At 38.1% G+C, this 10257-nt stretch overlaps 1 non-coding gene across 1 annotated transcript; it reads left to right on the forward strand.

The window, feature by feature from the left end:
• Window positions 1-2359: 2359 nt before the first annotated feature.
• On the forward strand, window positions 2360-2466 carry LOC128283074 (small nucleolar RNA R71). The gene has a single exon (XR_008273416.1). It is a non-coding gene; the product is annotated as a small nucleolar RNA R71 (small nucleolar RNA).
• Window positions 2467-10257: the final 7791 nt, after the last annotated feature.

The raw sequence follows: 10257 nt of genomic DNA on the forward strand, positions 1-10257 counted from the left end.
GTAAAATGAGTGACGAGGGGGCTGCGATGGCTGTGCGGGTAAGAGAAGAGAGAGAAAGAGAGAGGGAAAAAATGGAGGTGGTGGCCGGTGATAGAGATGAAAGAGGTGGTGGGTGGTGAGTGGAAAGGATAAGCGGCAGCTGGTTGGAGGAAATGTGCATCGTGGGGAAGAAATGGTAAGGCTAGAAGGGCAAAGGGAATGACGGTGGCCGGAAATGTGGGGGTTTAGAGGGCTGCGGTGACTAGAGGTTGAAGATGAAAAGAAAAATACAAAATAGAAAAGGAAGGAAAAGAAATTAGGGTTTGGGGTTAAAAGGGGACACGGTCGTGTAACGGTCCATGTTAGGCCACACGACCGTGGCACATTCTCGTGTGGCTCGAATTTCAGCCCATGTTCGTTGAGGAACATTATAGCTCATTCGTCACATGGCCTTATCGCACAGTCGTGTGCTATGTTGTTCACTTCTCCCACACCCGTGTTGTCTCCCACATGCCCATGTGTCTATACACACTACCGTGTGCTTCACCCATGGAGCCCTCTGACTATTTTAAAATTTAAAAATTTAGCTCCAATTTTCACACGGCCTTTGACACACCCGTATGTCTAGGCCGTGTGCACGCCTGTGCGGTCTTTGTTAGGCCGTGTCTCTGTCGATATTTGGGAAAATTGAGTCTCAAGATCAACACGGCCAAGGACACGCCATTGTGTCCAGGCCGTGCGGATCACACGGCCATGTCACCACGCCGTGTAGTACACTGTTTAATCCATGTTAGAGCACGCGGCTTGGGACACGCCCGTGTGTCCAGAACGTGTGGGTCAAAAACCTGCATTTAAACATGAAAAATAGATAAAAATAGACTAGTTAGTGGTGTTAGCACTCGGGTTGGCTCCCGAGAAGAACTTATTTAGAGTCTAAGCTCGACTTACCTTTTATTCACATGGTCACAGTGGATCACAGAGTTGAAACTCCTTTTTCTCGTTGTCAATTCTTTTATTTAAATGAGGTGTAAGTCGAGTGCTGTTTACCTTAAAAGTGCCAGAATGTGAATGGGTTACCTCGACTGTACCGTATGGATAGACTTTGAGTACCGTGAAAGGAGTCACTCCGTTTGCGTTGAGCTCTGTATCGATAATTCGAAGGTCTTTTTTGTCTAACCAGACTTGGTATCCTACCTTGAATTGGTTCGTCTCGTCTTTATGCTCGTCATGGTTTTGTTTTAATTTGGCATTGTGTATTTTTGGTTCCTCTTTAACATGTATCCGTCATTCGTCTAGTTCTTCTATCTGAAGCCTTCATTCTTCATGAAATGTTCTAATGCTGTCGAATGAGCTAGAACGTGACTTATTTGTTTTACTCGAAAATTTTTCCTGCAAAGAGGTTGAACCATATGAGTAGGCATATTATCAGGATTTAGATAATTACATTCATCACTCGATGTCTTGACTAAATCTCGAGCCTGTGCGGTCTTTCTTTGTCTCTTTAGGGTATGGCACGTGAGATGCGTAATCTCTGCTTACTGATTTTTGTTTAACGTGGCTTTCACTGCCCTTATCGTTACTTACCACGGTTTCTTTCCTTGGTTCTGGTTTGAACTCAACTAACCCTTCTTCATCTCGAATAGTAATCGCATAGAGTTGCTCTCTTGGGTTAGTCGTGGTGTTGCTAGGCAAGCTACCTTGTGGTCTTTCTGAGATCAGCTTAGCAACCTGACCTATTTGAGTCTCGAGACCTTGGATTGCCGCTTGCTAATTTTTAAGCACTGTTTCGGTGTTTTGGAACCGTATTTCTGACACCGAGATAAATTTCGTTAGCATCTCCTCAAGGTTCGGCTTCTTTTCTTACTGGTAAGGTGATTGAAAGTTTGGAGGGGGTTGTGGCCTTTAATTGCCTTGACCACCCCAAGAGAAATTGGGATGGTTTCTCCAACTTATATTGTAAGTATTACTATAGGAGTTATTCTGAGATATAGAATTGTTACCCATATAGTTGAATTGTTGGTTCGTGGTGTTGGGATCATAGGCTAGGCATTCTGGATTATTCATTCCTCCTCCACTTATGTCACACTGCATCACTGGATGTACCTGCGTAGAGACACATAAACCATCAATCTTTTTATTTAAAAGCTCTACCTGGTTTAATAACATGGTAATTGTGTTGAGGTTGAAAACACAAGCGAATTTTGTCGGTTTTGTCCTCATGACTTGCCACTGATAATTATTTAGTGACATTTCTTCAATAAACTTATATGCCTCCTTAGGTGTTTTGTTATTTAGGGTCCCGCCGGCGACTGCATCGATTAACTACCTAGTTGAGGGGTTCAAACCGTTGTAAAAAGTTTGAACCTGTAGCCATAAAGGTAACCTATGGTGAGGGCACCTTCTCAATAAGTCCTTATACCTTTCTCATGCATTGTAAAGAGTTTCTAAATCCATCTGTACAAAAGAAGAGATATCATTCCTCAACTTTGCCGTTTTAGCCGGCAGAAAATACTTTAGTAAAAACTTTTCGGTCATTTGTTCACAAGTAGTGATGGAACCTCGTGGTAATGAGTTCAACCACTGTTTAGCTTTGTTCCTTAATGAAAAGGGAAATAACCGAAGACGAATGGCATCATCAAAAACTCCATTTATTTTGAAAGTATCACAGAACTCTAAGAAGTTGGCCAAATGAGTATTTGGGTCTTTATCTTGCAAACCATCAAACTGAACAAACTGTTAAATCATTTGTATATTGTTAGGTTTCAGTTCAAAATTATTTGCAACAATTTCAGGTCTAACAATACTCGATTCAGCCCCTGCTAAATTAGGCTTAGCATAGTCGTACATAGTACGAGGAGTAGGATTTTGATTCACTAGATTTGCGACAACCACAGGAGGCATCGGATTATTTTTATTTTTAGCCATCTCCTCGGTATTATTGGTGTAGTCCTCATGCTCTTCCTCTATATACTGTAGACTTTGCCTTATTTCTCTACGATTTCTATGAGCTATGCTTTCAATTTTGCTATGAAAAAGTACAGGTCTTGACGGGTTTCTTCTACTCATAAACTATAAAAACCTGCTGGAAGCAAATTAAAGAAAAATTAGTCATTAAAATAAAAACAAAATTAAATTGTAATAAAAATTAAGCGTTCCTAATATCTTAATTTCTCGACAATGATGCCAAAAACTTGATGATCGTTTTATGAAACATTAAACTAGACTACGATCACGACTAAGGCAAGCGCACCTATCGAATGGTAGTATGGTTATGGTGAGTCCAGAATATCATATCCATAAGGACTAAAAGTACTAGTATTAACTTTCTTTCTATTATTTAGCCTAAAATATAAGAGATTTGTTTTTAATCTAAAATTAACTAACTAATTAACTACTGAACGCGACAGAGAGTGAAGAAAATAATTGAATAAACCAATGATAAAGACAATACCCAAGGAAGAATCCACCTAGACTTCACTTAATATTCTGACTATGAATCAAACGATTTATTCACTTGTCTTGATCCGTAGAAATCCCTAAATTATGTTAATATCTCTTTTGAGACTGAGAACAACTGGCTCTAGGTTGATTAATTGAAATTTCTTTCTAAATAAAACTCCTATTGTCGCATTAACTCGATCTATAGATTCTTTTATTAGATTTGACTCTAATCTGCTAGATTTATGTCGCCCTATTTCTAGGGTACATGTAACTCCACTTAATTATGGTGGATCTACTATTAAATAGGGACTTTTACTCCCCTGAATAAGCACATCAACTTGAATTAATATCCTGAAAATATTATTAAAACAAGAATTAAGAAAACATAATTAAGAACAAGAACAAATATTTATCATTAAATTTAGAATATTAAATAATAAGATCCGTCTTAGGTTTCATTCTCCCTAGGTATTCAGGGAGTTTAGTTCATATTGTGTAGGAAAACATCTAAAAATAGAAAAATAACAAAACATAAAGAAACTCAAAAACTTCGAGAGAGAAATTAGATGGAGATCTGAAGTCTTGAAGGTGATCCTGCTTCCGAGCTGAATCTATTGGCGTTCTTGATACGTGATATTCGTGACAGGTTTTAAAAATTTATAATTAATCGTCTTGAAACTAACTATTATCATGAGGAAGGCAAGTGTACCTATTGAACAGTAATATAGCTTTTGCAAGACCGGATTGTCGAACCCAAAGGAACCAATAGTACTAGTAATTACTTTCTTTTTATTATCTAGCCTAAAAATTAAAGGGTTTGTTTATCTAAATTAATTAACTAAACTAAGGGTGCACAGAGAGAAAATTGGGAAAAAGCTTTTGGGAAAACTCGATTGATGAAGACAATACCCAAGGAAAAATAGATAAAAAATTATATGTCTTAAACGCCATCGATGAATTTGAGTCGGGAGGAGTGGAGTTCGGCGGTGGATACGGGCTGGGAAGAGCAGAGTACGGCGGTGGATACGGATTGAGAGGAGTGGAGTACAGTGGTGGATACGAGCTGAGAGGAGTGGAGTATGGCGATGGATATGGGCAGAGAGGAGTGGAGTACGATGGTGGATACGAGCCGAAAGAAGCAGAGTACTGAGGTGATAGTGGGCTGAAGATATCAAACTCTGAATGATATCTGTGGCCTGACAAGCTTGAGAAATAATCATCGCCCCCCAAATCTAGATGATAAGAACTATCCCCAGAGTGTAGTTCCGGCTCTGGTTTATAATGCGGATTTAGAAGGGGTTGCCCAAGTCGTGTCGTATGCGGGGGACTACCATCGATCGCTCACCAAAAAAAAAATGGTTTCCCTATCTCATAATACCACTATAGGTACTTTAATGACTGCTACAGATCCAAAGCACGATCCATCTGAGGTACCCTCCCCAACCGGTTATTCCATATTGTAATATATTCTTCATACACTTCTCTCCAATCATTTCTATGCTTCTACCTCCTGTTAATCCCATGGATCTCCTCCAAATTGTACTGGCAGTGTTAGGATATATTGTATGCAATCGAACTGTTGGAGTACTTGATCGTCATGATACCACTCCACTATTTGAAAATTGATAACACGTGCGCTAATGCACCATAGGTTTGAGTGGACGTGGGCAGACGAGGGAATAACCGCCATAATTTCTGGAACAGAATACGACATCCAAATGAACTGCACAGTTAATAACATTGTTATATTAATGCGAGTCGAGTGAGATAAAATAATAAAATTAAGTTGATATTGGAAAAACTTACTCCCTCTCCAGCATGATTCTCGATCATTAGACGGTATATCGAAACCGTGTATGACCTCCCGGTAACCAAATTAGTGTTCCATCTACAAAAACGAATTGTTAGAACAATATAATCCGAAAAAAAGTCAAGTAATTGTTATAACGAGTAAAAATTCATCACTTATTAACAAGTGGAAATACATATGATTGATGACTAATGGATGCCAATAATGGCATCCAGTAAAGTGCCCACAATTGCAGAAGTATGAGGCATTTGCCCATGTCCATCGCAGAAGGATCTGCCGTTCGACAAAGTAATCGATACAACATGGCGAACACTGTGGACCCCTAACTGTATGCACGGGTGTTATGCAAATTGGATAATAGGGGTAAATACATCAAGTGGACCGTATTGCCGCTTGCATCCGGTATGAGTACACCCTATATAATGTGCATAATGTAAGCTTAAACAGCCTGTATCACCTCTCATTCATTGGCAGTACTCGGCAAATACTTAAAATTGGCCTTTAGCCATGAAAACCTCAAACTGGTAAATTTTTCCTCACTTGGCGAGCCTCCAAGTAAGCCATAGCAAAGGGCAGCCGGCCTAGAGATTGAACTTACACCTGTGACCACATTCCCATCGATAGGGAGCCAGAGTTATTGTGCAACATCCTCTAAAGTTATGGTGCACTCCCCGTACGACAAATGAAATGTGTGGGTCTCTGGACGCCGTCGCTCGACTAAAGTGGAAATCAAGTCTTATTGCAGATCAAAAGTCCGGATCAATGTCGCTGATTCGAACCTGGCTAACTCCAATTATGGAATTAGACGTTCATCTGGCAGAAACCCTACACTATTAACACGGCCCCTCAATACGCAGATGCGGCCACGACATTATTATATTAACAAAATAGTTAATATAATATAATTTAATTCGCAAATAAAATGAGTATCAAATAAAAATTTCATTACCATCTCATTAATGGTACTTGATATGTATCTCACGAACTCTCATCCCAAAGTCTTTGTACTTCTTTCTCAAAAGATTCCTTCATTGTCCACCAAACTTCAAAAATGAAGTTCCTACCTCCCTTTGTACGCTTTCTTTGAGATGTTTGAAGGAGAAAAGGGCAATGATCCGAAAAGAAGTGAGGGAGATGCTGGATCGTAGCAATTAGGAAACACTCCAACCATTCCTCATTCACCACCCCCTATCTAACCGTTCCCTAATATTTATTTCTGGTAAATAACCTCTTTCCCATGTGAACTATAGACCCGAATACCCAAAATCCACTACCCGACAATCCTTTAACACATCTTGAAACTACTCCATTCTATGTTTGTCTCTCAGAAGGCCTCCCATTTTTTTGACGAAAACATTATTTTGTTAAAATCACTGCAAAAAATCCAAGGAAATTCATATTTATGGCCTAACCTCTACAAAACTTCACGTAAATCCCTTTTATTACTTACAAAAGGCAAGCCATAAAACCCAGTAAAACGCCACTCCCCTTTCTCTTCTTCTACCTCAACCATCATATCAATATGATTTTTCGAGAAGCTCTTTAAAGTAATCTGCAATCCCTCCTTCCATGCTAAATAAAGCCCTCCTCGTGAACAATTTTCCTCTACTGTAAGCCCATTTACAAAACTACACCTTTTTCTCACTACTTTCATTATTCACTCATCCAATTTCATTTCCATAAAGAAAACTAACTAGGGATTATACAACTTCAACGTATATTGAAGCTATCGAACAACCCGTGGGCTCCCCAACCCACGAACGTTCTAACATATGGTTTTCATTGTGCCCAGTCGACTTGCCTTTTGGTAGCTGTTGATCTTAATTAAGATTTGTAGAAAGGCCCTCTAAAACTTTCATATTAAAAAAATCATCCCTAAATTATGTTGATTTTGCACTCCTAATTTTATCTATTTCCTATCATCTTCGTAATGAAAATGAGGCTCTACTACAAATTCCTTGCTCAATTCAAATTTCCGTTTCCCCAGCCCATTACTGCCCTTACATTGTTCAGACGTTACCCCCTAACCATTCGTTTCCATATTTCTTTAACATTGTGAGCCTTACCCTTCAAAGTCCTACCTAAATCACGTTATACACTATCCGAATATAAGATTTGCCTTCCAATATCGCTAATTAATCCATCATAATCTATTTGTTCCAATCCCTTATTTTTAGGAAGTGGGTCCTGACGAATCACACATTCACTTAAATTGTGCATTTGTTTGGGAGAACCCAAATCTCACACAAGTACCTCAACTCCCCCTTTTTTCGCCGACACTAAAGCTATCGTTGTGTTCCCCATCGTCGCCGCCACCCTGTCACTCGAAACATTTTTTCCTATGGTTGCATCATCTTCGCCAGTATAGAAACATTGTGACATCATTTTCTTTGCAACAACCCCCATTTGCACAATCTCCTTCCCTAAAAAATTTGAATCAGCTTTAAGAGCCAGAGGGTAAGGAAGTTTATCTTTCGCCATCTTTTGAACTTCAGTCTTTTCACATTACATTCCTTGATTCCATGCCCTAAACACCCACAACCAAAATAGAAATTTGGCAAAGACTCATATTTAAAAGGAAACCATCTACTCTATCGAGATCCCGTTGAGATAAAAATCCCTTTTCGTAGCGGTTTCTCTACATCTAAATGAACTTTTATCCAACCAAAATCCCCTTTTTCTTCTGATCTCATGATCCCTCAAAAAGTTGACCCAACTGCATGCATTAAATTTTTTTATCACTCTAGAGGGCATGGACCAACCTTAAGCCAAAAGGGTGATGAAGTCAAGTAAATTTTACTACGCTCCATCGCCTCTAGCAAACTTTCAAAAATAATTAACTGCCGTTGAAACAGTCATGGGCGCCCCTTTAAAACCATCTTCAGATCATTGCCACTGTAAAAAAAGATCAAAAAGAGATCCTGCCTCACCACTTGAATCTCAAATTTCCTCTTCGTCTTCCAAATACTCCTTATCTGTACCCTAAAATTGTCTAGATTATACAATTTCCTTATCCATACAGTACAAATTAACATCACTTTATCATTAGGGACAATTAATGAACTCTTAAAAGTCAGTTGGATCAATTCTTCTTCTAATAGGGAGATCAGATCTCTTTCCATCCTGTCACAAAGTCACCACTCCACTCCAACCCAACCACAACAGCCACTGTTTCTCTAGAACACTCAAAGAGAGCATTATTGACTTTTTTTTATATAAATTTTCTTTTTGAAAAGTTAATGACCAGATTGAACATAAAAAAATAAGAGTTATAAAAAATATAAATATTAAAAGGTTAAATTTATCATTATACCAAAAAAATTAAAAATTATCTTTCGTGTTGAGCACTAAAATTACAAACACAAGGTCACTGTTGGCTTTGTAATTATTATATGGTATTGTTTTGTCTCGCTTCTTTTTCTTCTCTCATTCTTGTCCTGCTTTGGGTTTTTTTTTAATTATAATTTTATATATTATTTTATTCGACTTATACTTTAACTTGGATCCGAACCAGCACAAAACATAAAAAACAAAACAAATAAGAATTGATTACTAAATGTTTTTTGGATGATAAGAAATGGCAATTAGCTGAAGCAGTTGTGGAGAATGGATCCCAACCAGCCCATAACACTAACTCAATATATTTTAACCACTCTTCCTAAGTCTAATGTGAAGATGAAAAACGAGTTGTTTTGAAGGTGCAAAAGAAGCTGGTGCATATTACAATTGGATTCACAGCAACACTTACCTGGGCAAACTAATGGTCGATTACACTTGACGAAGTCCTTGATGCCATCAACGGTTTGGCTGTCGGTCAACTTATTTCTGACACCGAGACTTGGGCTGGTGTCCTTAACTCCACCTATGGTATTGGCTGTCAGTTAAGTTTTTTCCTACACTAGGACTTGGGCCGTAGTTTACCGTAAACTTGTTTCCCACATCAGCAGGGCTGGAGCTGGTGACCTTAATGCCTCCGATGGTTCAATCATCGCTAAACTTGTGTCCTTCACCAGGGCTCAGATCTGACTCTTTGATTGCTCAACAGGTAAAATTTTGGGACATGAGGATATTGAAAGTGTTGAAACCATTTTTAAATTAAAAAAAAACAGACCATCGACTTTTTGAAAATAAATTGTGGAGTCGTCACCAATATTTTATTTAGGTGTGATTGGGTCACCTAATAAAACACTTTGTTTTATTAAAATCGATTTTGGCCTACGTAAATTTGAGAAAACGGGTTCGGGAGCCGATTACGTATGAGGAAAGATTAGCACTCTCACTATGCCCAAAATTGGTATCAAATTGATTAAGTACTGTCCTCATGTCTAAGATTTAAAGCTATTTTTGAAATATGGTTCATTTTAAAACATTTGAATGGCTTAAGTTGGTCGTCACAATTCTCTTGTTTCAATGGTATACAGCATCACATTCAGCGCGATAGGACACGATCCTTTATACCCTCGAAAACACAATAAATTTTTGACTTCCAAAGGCTTATATGTTAAAGATTATAGAAGGATGCCCGATTATTTAGTCCAAAGAAAAACCGAAACCCAGCACGGGAGGGCATGATTCTTTTAATTTCCAAACATTGAACATTACCTTGTTTTAGAATTTAGAAAATACGGATGAAATTTCAAAGGAATATTTGATTATTTTGGACAAACAGAAAATCAAAACCCAGCACGGTTGGATACGATTTCTCGAGTTCCCAAACATCAATCATTACCTTTGTTTTAGTAAATTTTGAAATAAACAATTGTAGAACTAGCTTAAAATGCATTAATTTGATTTGAAATAAAATGGAATCATTAATTAGTTTGGATTAATAAGTTGAAAATTACAATGCGACACTCGTGAATGAAGAGCAAAGTTATAAACATGAAACAATATACATGGGCAGAATATTAGACAAATGGAAGACAATATACGAAAATAAAACGAATTTAGATACACACGATAATGGTAGGCTCACATCATACAATATATATTCAAAGACTTATGAACCGAAGAAAGAATTTTTTTAA

The sequence above is a fragment of the Gossypium arboreum genome, chromosome 10, assembly GCF_025698485.1.
Source record: "Gossypium arboreum isolate Shixiya-1 chromosome 10, ASM2569848v2, whole genome shotgun sequence".
In the NCBI taxonomy this organism is placed as follows: domain Eukaryota; kingdom Viridiplantae; phylum Streptophyta; class Magnoliopsida; order Malvales; family Malvaceae; genus Gossypium; species Gossypium arboreum.